Here is a 14,739-nt window from a genome sequence, read left to right on the forward strand (position 1 = left end):
AGTATTCAGAGGCTGGAGGGCACGATGTCACTTGCTGACCCAGGCAGAGACTGCTAAGATTGCAGCATCACACATGGCTGGACCTTTCCAGTACATCCCTAGTAGGAAATACCACTCTGACTCTATCTTGTTTTGTTTTCTCTCTTAGCTTTGTGAACTACTATTTGTTATTATTATTATTATTTTTTATTCTCTCCTCTTTCTCTCTCTCCGTGTGTGTGTGTGTGTGTGTGTGTGTGTGTGTGTGTGTGTGTGTGTGTGTTTGAATGTAGCCGTGTGTGCAGGCTAGAAGGTTCCAGGGTTGTTTGGCAAGTGCCTTTAACTGTTCGGCCAAGTCCACCCCACCCCCTTTTCTTCTACTGTTCTATTTCCTTGTTCTCACCTTTCAAAACCCACACTTCTGGTGGAGCCCAGCAATGTGGCAGCTCTCATTGGTCTTTGTAAAATAAAGGCTGCTTTGACTCATGAATCACAAGTAAAAGCCAATTACATCTCTAACCCTGTTCTTGTAGTTTTATCTCTTGATGTCTCTGCTAGCACCTCTCAACTTACCCAGGACTCTCTGACTTGGTCTGGTCTTTCATGTTGTCTTTTTTTGTTTGTTTGGTTGGTTGGTTTGTCTCAAGACAGGGTTTCTCTGTGTAATAGTCCTGGAACTAACTCTGTAGACCAGGGTGGCCTCGAACTCACAGTGATCCACCTGCCTCTGCATCTGGAGTGCTGCAACTAAAGGCTGCTATGCCTGGCGATGGTCCTTTACATACTTAACAGATCTAATGAGGCAGGACCTTCATCTGGGCCCTGGCACCAGGAAGTGCAGGTGGAGTATTGACTGGGACGGGCCATGAGATGGCCACTGTAATTCCTGAACCAATATTCCCACAGCCCTGTTCTCTTCATCTAGAAATGAAACACTTAAGAGGCTGATTCAGAAGCTGGTAGATCTCTGTGAGTTCCAGGCCAACCTGTTCTACAAAACGAGTCCAGGACAGCCAGGGCTACACACACACACACACAAAACCCTGTCTTGAAAAACCAAAAAATATAAGCTGGGTGGTGGTGGCACATGTCTCTAATCCCCACATTCCGGAAGCAGAGGCAGGCAAATCTCTGGGTCCAATGCCAGACTGGTCTACAGAGTGAGTTCTAGGACAGCCAGGGCTACACAGAGAAACCAAAAACGAAATGAATAAAATAAAAACCTAAAATCAACCAAACAAAAAAGAGGCTGATAGGAGGACAGAGAGGAATGGCGTGTGTCACTTGTCCCTTTACCTTCTCTCGTGACCACAGTTTCGGTTATAACAATGTTTTGTGTCTGAAAAACATAGAAATATCTGTGTGCCGAACAGACAAAACCTGAGAAAATTTGGCACTCACCAAGATCCTACCTGTCTATGAGATGAGACAGCCAGGGGCCTGCATGCTGTTATTCAAGGCTCCCATGGAGCTGGGGTTGAACTGCAGGGACCGTTTCAAGACCCAGCTACCAAACTCATGTACCAGCTATAATTCTGTTTAACCTTAATGCTCACAAAGACTGCCCGGAGAGACAATATGAGACCTTCTGCCTTTCCTCTCTCTCTGGAGGTAAATCCATTCTTAACTCCAGCCTTGCCTTTGTGTCAGCGTTCACCTCCTCCTACTCCGACCCTTCCCCTTCCACCAGACTCAGGCTTAAGTTCTTTTCCTCTAAAGATGAAATCAAGCCCGTCGCCCTGGTAACCTTTTCCTTTGAGGGTGGGCTACGCCCCTCTGCTCCTCTCTTGCTGTGGTCTTTGCATCTCCTTTGTAGCACTTGCTGACATGACTCAAGCCATTACTGGTGTCCCCAACGGAGGCCCTTGACTTCCAGAGGATCAGGGACCAGCTCTCGCCCTTCCCAGACCCTATACACTTGTTGCTTATAGAATGTTCTTTTCCAAGAGCCAATCTGACTCCGGCTATTTGCTACTCAGCTCGTTGGCACCACCTTGTGGTCAAATTGGCTAACTACTCTTCTTTGCTATATAGCCCGGGGAGGCTTTGAATTTGAAACAAGTCCCCTGCCTCCGCACTCCTCCCTCCACCTCAAGAGTGCTAGATTACAGGAATCGGCCATCAGATAGGTTGTTTTGTTTTGCTGTTGTTTGTTTTTAGACACGGTCTCTCGGTAGCCCTGGCTGTCCTGGAACTCACAATGTAGACCAGGCTGGCTGGGAATTCACAGGGATTTGCCTGCCCCCTGCCTCTGCCTCCTCCGAAGTGTGTGCCACCATGCCCAGCATCACCAGACAGTTTTAAGCAACTAGTCTTAGAAAAAAAAAATCTACTGAAGAATTAATTAATTTATTTATTTATTGGTTTTTCGAGACAGGGTTTCTCTATGTTATCTTGGCCATCCTGGACTCGCTTTGTAGACCAGGCTGGCCTTGAACTCACAGTGATCCACCTGCCTCTGCCTCCCCAGTGCTGGGATTAAAGGCGTGCGCCACCACACCAGGTTTCTACTGAAGTAAACTGACAATGGTACACCTTCGTAAGTATCACGCTGAGTCACCTACAGTGTGGCTGCCAACCCAGTCCATCTTGGTTCACGGTCCCAGGAGCAGCCCAAAGGCTTCATTGAGAAATGTGACTGAGCATCCGTCTTCCGCTCTCCCTGTAACCCAATCTCTCCAAAGCTGGTCCACATCTAGTCTGAATCTTTCTGGAAAATCATCTCTACTGTCTAACCTTCAGGGAAGATCCTGCTGGCTCAGTGTTTCAGGCAAGTGCGCCACAAACCCAGCACCCGCCTGCCAGCGTGTCACGTGAGGGAGCGAGAAGCCCAAATGGAACTCTGAGCGCCTGGATTTGGTAACTCTACCCACGTGGGAATCTTCCTAGTCACCTTGTCTGTGTGCAGCCTAGGCAGGTGTGACTGAAGTCACACAATCATGTCAAGCTGAGGAGGGAAACCTGGGGCTAGCGCCTACAGGAGGAACAGCAGCCACCTTTACGGGGCTGGTTTTTTTTTGTTTTTTGTTTTTTTTTTGTTTTTTTTTTTCTTTTTCTTTGGTTTTTCGACACAAGGTCTCTGTGTTAGCCTTGGCTGTCCTGGAGTCGCTTTGGAGACCAGGCTGGCCTCGAACTCACAGGGATCCGCCTGCCTCTGCCTCCTGAGTGCTGGGGATTAAAGGCGTGCATCACCACGCCTGGCTTCTTTTTCTTTTTTCTCATTCTTTCTTTTTTTTTTTTTTCCTGAGACAGGATTTCTCTGTGTAGCCTTGGCTGTCGTGGATTCACTTTGTAGACCAGGCTGGCCTCGAACTCACAGCAATCTGTCTGCCTCTGTGTTCCGAGTGCTAGGATTAAAGGCATGAGCCACCATGCCTGGCCGAGTATGTTATTTCTAGTCAGGAATTCTGGCACAAGTGTTCAGATAGAGCTCAGTACTCTTGGCAAAAGCTCAGTGGGTTTTGGGGGCTCGGGAGCCCTCAGATAATGTCTGTGAAATGAAGACATCAATTACTGTTTCAGTTATGTGTATCAGTTACTCCCTTGTGGCACTGGAGTAAGACCAACTAATGTCATTGTTTACATTTAGTCGTAAGTATTTGTGGAACCCCCCCCCAAAAAAAAACTTACAATTTTTCTAAAACCAGGTCTATGACTAATAGTGATTTATTTATTTATTATGATCTATACAGTGTTCTGCTTGCATGTACACCTGCAGGCCAGAAGAGGGCACCAGATTTCATTATAGATGCCTGTGAGGCACCCTATGGTTCCTGGGACTTGAACTCAGGATCTTTGGAAGAGCAGCCAGTGCTCTTAATCTCTGAGCCATCATTCCAGGCCCCTCCCCTTTTTTTGAGGCAGGGTCTCTCTCTATGGAGCCCCGGTTGGCCTCAAACTCACAGAGATCTACCTGCCTCTGCCTCCCCAGTCCTGGGTTAGTGGCATGTGCCACCACATCAGCATATTGTGATTATTTTAACAGATTATATGCATGAGGATGCCTGTAAATAATTTTTTCCAGCTGGGCGGTGGTGGTGCACACCTTTAATCCCAGCCCTCAGGAGGCAGAGGCAAGTGAATTGCTGTGAGTTCGAGGCCAGCCTGGTCTACAAAGCGAGTCCAGGACAGCCAGGGCTATTACATAGAGAAACCCTGTCTCGAAAAACAACAAGATACAGCTCTGGGGGATAGAGAAATGGCTCAGTGTTTAAGAGCACTGGCTGCTTTTCTTTGCTTTCTTTCTTTCTTTTTGTTTTTTCGTTTGTTTGTTTTGTTTTGTTTTCCGAGACAGAGTTTCTCAAAAAACCAAAAACTAAAACCCGAAAACAAACAAACAGAAGTACTTCTTCTTCTCCTCCTCCTTCTTCGTTTTGTTTTTGTTTTTCGGGACAGGGTTTCTCTGTGTAGCTACGAAATGATGCTTCTTAGGGAAGTACAGGGACTCAGGAGGAGCCCACAAGGCAGAATGTAGCAACCAGCAGGAAGTGACACACAGGCGTTCCTGCAGGGAATGCTGTGCTTCTGGTAGCCTAAGAACCAAATTGGTCACCAAGGCCGGGGGTCACACCACTGCCCTTAGACTGTCTGTGATAGTTCCGCTGATATAAGTTCCCCTCTCTCTCTCTCTCTCTCTCTCTCTCTCTCTCTCTCTCTCTCTCTCTCTCTCTCCCTCCTCCTTCGCCCCCCCTCTCTCCCTCTCCCTTTCCCCCTCCCTCTCTCCTTCCCACCCCACCCCCGCCCCCTTGATGGGGGACAGGAACTCCTGATCTGCAACCCATTTATGCTAGGTAGGTATTTTATCAACGAAATCATAGCCCTAACCCCTAGGTATTGTGTTTGTTTGTTTGTTTTGAGATAAGTTATTTCTAACCGTGGCTGGCCTGGAGCTCGCTAGGTTGACCTCAAACTTACTTTCTTGCCTCTACCTCCTGAGTGCTAGGTTTAAAAGCATGTACCGCCACACACAATTTTTTTGTTAGTTGATTGAAACCAAGTAAATACAAGTAAATTCATTAGACCCCTGAGTGTGTGTATGTGTGTGTGTGGGGGGTGACCTTTGACTTTTCCCACACTGTATAACTTACCCCCCCCCCACAAGCACTATGACATATATGATAAGAATGTCACATGTATTCTTGCTTTAAAATTTTTTAAACAGCCAGTTACGGTGGCCCCTATAATCCAAGCAACCCAGAGACAGAGGATGGCAAGCGGAAGCCAGCCTGAGATACATACCAAGACCGTGCTCTGTCTGCATATAGAAGCTCTGTCTCAGTCAGAGGTGGTGGCGTATGCCTGAAATTCCAGCGCTTGGGTGTAAAGGAGGCTCAGGAATTCAAGGGCAATTTAGGATACACAGTGAGTTCAAGGGCAGCCTGGGTTACAGGAGAGTGAAGGCAGGCAGGGACAGGGGCTGCCTTTTTGTATTTGCTTCTTGCTGGTAAGTGCATCTACTTTCATGCTGCTGCTGCTGCTGCACCATTCTTCACTGACAGTGGAACCCAGCCTTTCAGCCTTCCTATATGCACTGAAGACCACAGGTTCTCTTGGGACCCTCTGTGCCTTCCGCACCAGGCTGGGGCTGAAGCATGCAGCTTCTCCAACATATAGCTACCCCACTGTTGGACCACCCAGCCCACATATGGGATCCGAGCTAATAAATCCCCTCTGTAATAAATATATTTATTCTAACAGCTCCGTTCCTACAGAGACCCGTAACTGATGCAACAGAACACACTCCGCCATGTACATTAATGAACGACGATAAGGGTAACTGTGAGCAACCTCAAACACATTGTGCCAAGTGAGAGAAGCCAAGCGCTACTGACTCCACAGGGTTTCACATATGTGAACGGCAGACTCATGCAGGCAGGGCTGTGCCTGGGGCGGAGAGGCATGGCTGTAGGTTCAGTTTTCCTTATTCTTTTTTTTTTTTTTTAAGGATTTATTTATTACATATACAGTGTTTGCCTGTGTGTATGCCTGCAGGCCAGAAGAGGGCACCAGATCTCATCATAGATGGTTGTGAACCACCATGTGGTTGCTGGGAATTGAACTCAGGACCTCTGGAAGAGCAGATAATGCTCTTAACCTCTGAGCCATCTCTTCAGCCCCCCAGGTTCAGTTTTCTTTTTTTTTTTTTTTTTTTTTTTTTCTGGTTTTTCAAGACAGGGTTTCTCTGTGTAGCCTTGGCCATCCTGGACTCACTTTGTAGACCAGGCTGGCTTTGAACTCACAGCGATCCGCCTGCCTCTGCCTCCCGAGTGCTGGGATTAAAGGCGTGCGCCACCACGCCCGGCTCAGGTTCAGTTTTCTTAACCAGTATATTTTATTACAACTTATTAACCGAGCGTACGTCACTTATAACCCGACTAACCAAATCCATAGGAAACGAGGATTAAGGAACACAATAACAAAACTGTAAGGATATCAGTTCCGAGGAGCGATTCTCCTGGCGTAATCAGCAGGATTTCTTCTGCTGGAACCTGGAGAAACCAGAACCCGGAACCTCAGCAGGAGCCGGAGGCCCGAAGCCTTTCCTTGAGCGGTTCTCTCTAGGTGTGTCTCCAATGAACAACCAAAACTATCCCAAGTCTCCAAAAGGCCCCCACCCCCCGCCTCCAGTTCATTTATATATCTCCTCCCAGAGTCTGTTCACGGGATCTTTCCAGCTGGCAACAATCAAGCTCCCACACGAGGTGGTTGGTCTTCGAGTGTATTAACCTCACCTGTTCTCTCACAAGACCGTTCCGATCCCACACTTGGGATCCTAAAAAAAACAGGTTTATCTCTCCTTCCCACGGCTGGAGCAATCTGAGGGAGAGAGACGGAGATGTTCTCAGTGCGGTTATAAAAGCTGTAATGGAAACTAACTGGAAACGGAGGCTACATGGAAACTCAGGGCCAAATTCCGGCCGTTAGATAAAAGGCCGTTATCCTCCTAGGACTTGTGAAGCTGGTTTCTGTTTCCCAAAGGGGACATTTCGTTGTCCCTGGCAGAAAGGACAAATGGCTGTTTGTCAGGATCTCAAATACATACCTAGCTCTTCTCACCCCCTCCCTACTGTAACCATCTCCAGCTCTGGCGCTTCCCTCCACCCCCCCCCCCCATTCTGCTTGTAACCCCCCCCCACCCACTTTGGTTATGTTCTCTCTCCTTTGTGGTGTCCTCTTGCCCTCCCCTCCTCTCTTTCGTCTTCCCTTTCTCCTCTCCTGGCCAGGTCCAGACTGCTGGCCATGTTCCGGGTTCTCTGCTCCAGGTTCTTCCAGATGCCCCTGGCCGTACTACATGTCCAACACTAAAAACCTTCCCCTAAGCCATACCGTGGAGTGGCTATGCCTCCAGTCTATACAACACTGTGTAACCTGTACTTTTGTACATTTTTTTTTTCTCTTCTGGAAAGAAGGTGGTGGTGGGCAGGTGGCAGGCGGGCGCAGGAGACGAGGCTGAAGAGATGGCTCAGTCAGTTAAGTACTTGCCACACAAGTTTGAGGCTAGACCGGTCTACGGAGCAGGACAAAACAATAAATTTCAAAGTAGACTAATACGTGTGAGCTGGGGAGAAGAGGCAGTGCGTAACACAGCCCATAAGACCTTGGCTGCTCGCTGGCAGACACAGGGGCTGCGTAAGGTGGTTTATCAGTGACCTTACAAGGAGAGCGGTTCGAGCAAGCTCTGTTTACTGGAGAGCCAAGTGCGAACCTATAGAAGTGGAGGGGAAGTCTCCTCCTGGGACACCTAAAAGACAGAATTAAAAACATAAATTACACTCGCCCGGCTTTGGGGAGGCTGCGCGTGGCCTTCACTAGGCATCGTATAACAGACAAGGCTTCTGGGAGTTATCTTTAAAAAGAAAAGAAGAAAAGAAAAGGTGCCGAGTCGGAAAGGGGCGGGGAGAGGGCAGAGCGCAGGTTAGATTGGTGGTGGTGGGCGAGGCATGGCTCCAGCCTCACTGCCTGTGTCATGGACTTCCACGATTTTCTTCTTTCTTTCCTCCCTCCCCTTCTTCCTTGAAAGGAATCGATTCTCCTCTTCCATCTGGTTGGGTCCAGAGATCAAACTCAGCTTGTCTTGCTGGGTGGGACATGCCACAGGCTTTCACTGAATCTGGAGACCATTGCTGGGATAGGCTGGCTGGCCAGGAAGATGCAGGGACCTGTGTCAGCCTACACTACCTCACTGTTACTGTCCTGTCCCAGCTGGCTTCCACCATTCTGTGCTAGAGATCTGATATTCTCTCTCTCTCTCTCTCTCTCTCTCTCTCTCTCTCTCTCTCTCTCTCTCTCTCTCCCTCCCTCCTGCCCTCTTCTCTCTCCTCATCATGTCCCCCTGTGCATGTGTGTGTGTGTGTGTGTGTGTGTGTGTGTGTGTGTGTACATGCCCATGCACACAGGCAATCCCATGCTACCTTGTGGGATTTTATGATAGAACTCAGGTCATCTGGCTTTCTAGGTATGGGAGCGCTCACTGTACAAGACTGACAACCAAATTCAATACCCAGAAAGCAAGGTGGAAGGAGAGAGCAGCGGGCTCCTGGAAGTAGGCCCCTGATGGCTACACATGTGCCACAGCACTCACATGCACATTGTGCTCACATATCATATGCACACGCGGCACATGTACAATAATATAAATAAATATTTTTTTAAACATTTATTCATTTATTGTGTACACAGTGTTTTGCATGTAACGCCTGTACGCCGGAAGAGGGCACCAGATCTCATTGTAGATGGTTGTGAGCCACCATGTGGTTGCTGGAAATCGAACTCAGGGCCTTTGGAAGAGTAGACAGTGCTCTTAACCTCCGAGCCATCTCTCTCCAGCCCCCATAAATAAATATTTTTGTTCCAGGACAATGTGGGGTTGGAGAGATGGCTCAGCTGTTAGGAGCACTGGCTGCTCTTCCAGGGGACCCCAGCTTCAACTCCTAGCACCCACATGGTGCCTCACAGCCTTATGTAACACTAGTTTCAGAGGGTCTGAGGCCCCCTTCTGGCCTCCATGGGCCCCAGGCATGCATATGGTACACAGACATACATGTAACCAAAACATCCAAACACATAAAATAAAATAAACAAATCTAAAACAGACAAGCAAATAAATAAACAAGGACGATGGCCTGGAGAAAGGCACAGAGTCCCAAGTCACCCCTAATGACCCCTAGGAGAGTTCACAGCTTGGGTGAGTCAATCTGGGTAGGCTGGCGACTCCCTGCGTAGAGAAAATGAGTGAGGCCAGGCCAGTCTTCAGTTGGATAGCTGGAGATAGACTTTTACAGAAAGAAACTTCCAGAGCAGAGAGAATGATCCCTGAAGAGCTGGAAGCACGAGAAATATTCTGTGGGTTTTTGATTGTTGGGGAGGGGGGGTCAGGGACTCACATAGGTCAAGCTGGCCTTGAACTCACTATGTTGCTGAGGCTGGCCCTGAACTTCTGATTCTTCTACCCCTGACTTCCTGGGGGCTCCGTCTGTGCTTCTAGCAGCTGGAGTGGAAGACCCTGTAGCTCACAGAGCATGCACTGAATATTCCAGGGGATTCCCCTCAGCAGTGGCAAGAACACTCTCCAAACACTGCTCTGTCTCCAAGCTAAGCAAGATTAATCAGAAGGCTTGAAAGGATCAGATTAGTGGGCATCCTGAGATGGAAGTCATTCTGGAGCACCTGAGTAGGCCCTTGTGAAACTGGAGGTGGCAGTTGTTGTTTTGTTTTGGGTTGGTTTTCTGTTTTTGTTTTTAACTTTTTGTTTTGTTCTGGTTTTGTTTTTTTGTTTTTTTGAGACAGGGCTTCTCTGTGTAGCCTCAGTTGTCCTGGACTCACTTTGTAGACCAGGCTGGCCTCGAACTCACAGCGATCTGCTTGCCTCTGCCTCCCGAGTGCTGGGCTTAAAGGCATGCGCCACCATGCCCGGCTTGTTTTTAACTTTGGAGAGACAGGGTCTGTCTGTGCAGTTCTGGCTGTCCTGGAACTCATTTTGTAGACCAGGCTGGCCTCAAACTCCTGCTTCTGCCTCCCGAGTGCTGGGATTAAAGCTGTGCGCCACCACCACTCAGCCCTAAGTGTTCTTGTAAGACAGATGCAGTGAGACATGCGCCACACAGCGAGGGCAGGACACAGACAGGCAAAAGGTGCTGGACTCAGGGACTGGAGGATGGCTCAGCTGTCTAGACGCAAGTTTGGTTCCCAGGGCAGCTCACAACCATCTGGAACTCTCAGCTCCAGAGACCTAACACTCTTCTAGACTCTATGGCCACCTGCTTTCACATGTGCACATATGCACATGCAGACACACACATGTACACATATACACATCATAATCAGGGTACTGGCCTTGAGCAAAATAAACTGGTACAGACCTGTAATCTCAGCACTTGGGAGGCAGAAGCAGGAGGATCTCTGTGAGTTCAAGGCCAGCCTGGTCTATAAAGCCAGGGCTCTGTTATACACAAAGAGACTCTGTCTTGAAAAACCAAAAAATAAAGAAACATTTGTTTTTTTTTTTTCAAGACAGAAAAATTAATTCTTTTCTTTTTTCTTTTCTTTTTTTCTTTCTTTCTTTCCTTTTTTTTTTGTTTTGTTTTTTTTTTTTGTTTGTTTTGTTTTGTTTTGTTTTTGAGATAGGGTTTCATGTGTAGCCTTGGCTGTCTATGCTGGCCTTGAACTCACAGAAATCTACCTGCCTCTGCCTGGGATTAAAGGCATGCACCACACCTGGCTTTTTTTTGTTTTGTTTTGTTTTGTTTTGTTTTTCGAGATAGGATTTCTCTGTATATCCTTGGTTGTCCTGGTCTTACTTTGTAGAGCAGGCTGACCTCAAACTCAGGGCAATCTGCCTGTCTCTGCCTCCCGAGTGCTGGGATTGAAGGTGTGTGCCATTATGCTGGGCAAGAAATCTTAACTAAAGAGGAAAAACATGGTCCCATCTTTACTTGTCTTTCCTGTGTTGCTAGAGGATGGAATTTACCTCACACAGGAAATGCATTTCAGGAAATGCTCTCCTGATACCACAGCTCATAAAGATGTGCTAACTCGGATGCCACTTCTGTTGGGAAACACTGACGTGCCACTGTCCATTCCAAGGGCAACACTATTGCTCCCAGCCTGGCTCCACAGCAGCGGGATGGCAGCCCTCAACTCACTTGGTAGCTTCCGGGAGAGAGAGAGCACGCCAAGTGACCAACCCTCTCAACTAAACTTTATTCTTCCCCCTCCCTTTGTTGTCCCAGGCTGGAGGAAAGACACAATAAAACTCCCTGAGTCTAGCAAAGAAACAACATAAAACGCTGTTTGAAACCGGAAGTAATCCTTCCGTCTACAGTTCTAAGAAAAAATAAACAAATCTGGGGGCAGCATTTAGAGTTGTCCCAAGCCAATGCCAGAGAACCAGAGCTAAAAAAGAGGGCCTAGATCTGTTGTTTCAGCTCCCTAGGGTGTTACTATGCCTGAACTTTGTGCTCTGGCTAATAATCCTCTCCCCACCCCCACCCCTGCCACTCCTAAAGGCACGGGTGTTCTGTCACCCAGACCTGCAGGTTGTAGCAAGGGGTCTCCGCCTTAGCCTCACTGAGTTTGACTTCACCAACCCGGCTAGCTGTGAGGAATATTCCATGGCTTCCTGACCTCCGACTCTGAACTTGGCTGGGTCCCTTCAAGCTACAGCTTTGTGCTTTGTTTTTGAGACAGGGCCTCACTATGTGGTTTAGGCTGTCCTGGAACTTACGCTGTAGACCAGGCTGGCCTTGAACTCACAGAGATCTGCGTGCCTCTGCCTCCCCGGTGCTAGAATTAAAGGTGTGCGCTATCAAGTCCAGCTCAAGCTACAACTTTCTTTTTTCTCCCCCCCCCCCCACCCCCGAGACAGGGCTTTTCTGTGTAGCCTTGGCTATCCTGGGCTCAACTCTGTAGACCAGGCTGGCCTTGAACTCACAGTGATTCACCTGCCTCTGCCTCCCAAGTGCTGGGATTACAGGCATGAACCACCACGCCTGGCCTTAACTTTCTAATGTTAATAAGTAGAAGGTTATAATGGTGACAGCAATCATGCAGAACCTTTGTATTCTTTAGAAGTCCAGGAATCACTGGGCATGGTGGCGCACGCCTTTAATCCCAGCACTTGGGAGGCAGAGGCAGGCCAATCTCTGTGAGTTGGAGGCCAGCCTGGTCTACAAAGGGAGATCCAGGACAGCCAGAATTATTACAAAGAGAAACCTGTCTTGACTCCCCCCCCCCCCCCCCAAAAAAAAGGAAGTCCAGGAGTCTACCATGCTACACATGAGCGCGCGCGCGCACGCGCGTGCACACACACACACACACACACACACACCCCTTGAACTTCTGTTCCTCCTGCCTTTGCCTCCTAAGTGCTAGGATCGAATCCAGAGCTTTCTGTGCACTAGACAAGCACTCTATTGACTAAGCTACACCCCAGCCTTGGTTTTCACCTTAGGAGAATTTCCAAGAGATGGAGTCACTGAGCTAGAGAAAGATTTCCTAGACCTTGGGCCAAATGTCCCCTGAGTCTTCCCAAGAGCAACTGTGGCATATCCATCCCTGCCAGCAGCTTCACAGGGTGCGTGTGGTATCAGCCTCCCACAATTATGACCACTTTGGGCAGAAAAGAATACAAGAATAGTCGCTATTAAATGTGAGAGAAAAATTGCCTAGCTGAGAGCTCTTGAAAGAGGGGCATTTAGCGAGCTTTTGAAGTCTAATTACTGTTTAATCAATCCAGGAGCACGCAGACTCGCTATTTGCCTGCTGCCGAGGCTGGGAATTGCAGTGCATGGCTGGTAATTTTGCCCAGCTTGGGAACGCCCTCCATATGCTGTTCCAGGCTCCCCACCACTTCAGAGGAAGCCCGCAAAGCCCCCCCCCTCCCTGTTTACTTATCTAAGGGGCAGGCCCCCTCAGTTGACAGCTACTTAGCAGGAAGGCTGCTCAAGGACAAGCAGGGGCTGGCTGCCACAGCTCACAGTGATGATCCAAGCCCTCCTCCTCCTTCTCCTCCTCCTCCTCCTCCTCCTCCTCCTCCTCTTCCTCCTCCTTCTCCTTCGTTTTTCGAGACAAGGTTTCTCTGTGTAGCCTTAACTGTCCTGGACTTCTTTCTGTTCGTTTGATCTCAGTAGTCATGAGAGCGTTTCCATATGCACCAGGAAGGGACTCAAGAGACAAAAGATCTTCCTAGACCTGGGGCCAGGGAGAAGACTATGAGGGCAGCTTGGTCTCCCAGGGAGACTGGGAGTTCAGAATAAATTGACTCACCTGAGCCAGGCAGGTGGCTCACGCCTTTAACCCCAGCACTGTGAGTTCGAGGCCAGCCTTGTCTACAAAGTGAGTCCAGGACAACCAGGCTACACAGAGAGACTTTGCTCGAAAACAAACAAAAACCTGACTGTTCTGTGTCTGGAGCTCTCTCTTGAATAGGCAACCAGGGGACCCCTGATGAAGGAACCTGGAGAGAAACTTCATGGCTTTTTTTGAGGGGGGGCGGGGATGTTTAAAAACAGAAAACTTTCCTGGCTATGGTTTCAGAGCAGGCTGTAACTATCTGAACAGCTTCTAAGCATTAGGAACCAGGGAAGAGAAGTGAGTGCGTTGTGATTCCTTCCCCATCCAGTTGTGTAGCGCTGTGTGTGTGTGTGTGGGGGGGCATCTCTGAACTTTATTTACAAAATAGACCTTCTAAACCAGGCTTGGTGGCACACGCCTGTAATCCCAGCGCTCAGAGAGGCAGAGGCAGGTGGATCTCTGTGAGTTCAAGGCCAGCCTGGTCTACAAAGCGAGTCCAGGACAGTCAGGGTTATGCAGAGAAACCCTGTCTCGGAAAACCAAAAAAGAAGAAGAAAAAAGCAAAATAGACCCTTCTATATGGCAGCGAACTCATTCTTTGAAAGAACCAATTATAAAGCATGAGAAAGCATAAGTTGTGGTTATCAGCAGAGACAGGCAGAGCTGGGGGCTGGGCAGAGCATGCCTGGGTTAATGAGGAGGAAAGAAAGGAAACTGATTGGCTGGGATAAAAAAAGCATAGAGGGCCAAAGGGCCTGTTCAACCCTTTGGGTAAAAGTCCGCACAGCCCAAGGGAAATACAAAGTGATCCCTAAACCAGAGGTGACCCCTAAACCCCAGGTTTACCTACATCTTATTGTTAGAACTACTGGCTTTCCTGTCTGGACTCTGAAGGCCTGTGCAGCTGGAGAAGCTGGTCTGCCTCCTGGTTGAGCGGCAGGCACTGTGTGATAACTAGCCACTGATAGGATCCTGCCTCAGGGCTCCTTCCTCAGGGTCTTTTTTTTTTTTTTTTCCCTGGCAAAGAATTGAAGAGAGGTTTAGTCACATAAGCACTTCAAGCCTGGAGCTGCCTGGGGGAACTCAAGGGGCTTGGGATTGTGTCCCCACGGCCTCCATGCCCTGACCCCCATAAGGAGGCCAAGGGAGATGTGAGCCTGGGCATCCTCACTGTTAGGGCCTCCGGGTGGAAGGATTGGGGCCAAGCAAGGTCATAAAGTCACACCATGCAACAGGCCTCACTGGCGAGATTTATTTATTAGGGGGAAGTGTACAGAGGCTTCCTCTGAGCAAGGGTGGGAGGGAAAAGGTGGGCAGGTGCTGGCCCTGTCGCCAGTGTAGCGCATGTACACAGGGAAAGCACAACAGTCGGAGTATGCTGCATTTTGGTGGCTGGTGATGACATAGCCGCTGTCACTGGGTTACTGAAGATGGGTTTAAGGAGTGGGTTTTCCAATGCTCACTCTCACC

Source organism: Acomys russatus, chromosome 16 (genome assembly GCF_903995435.1).
Source record: "Acomys russatus chromosome 16, mAcoRus1.1, whole genome shotgun sequence".
NCBI lineage: Eukaryota > Metazoa > Chordata > Mammalia > Rodentia > Muridae > Acomys > Acomys russatus.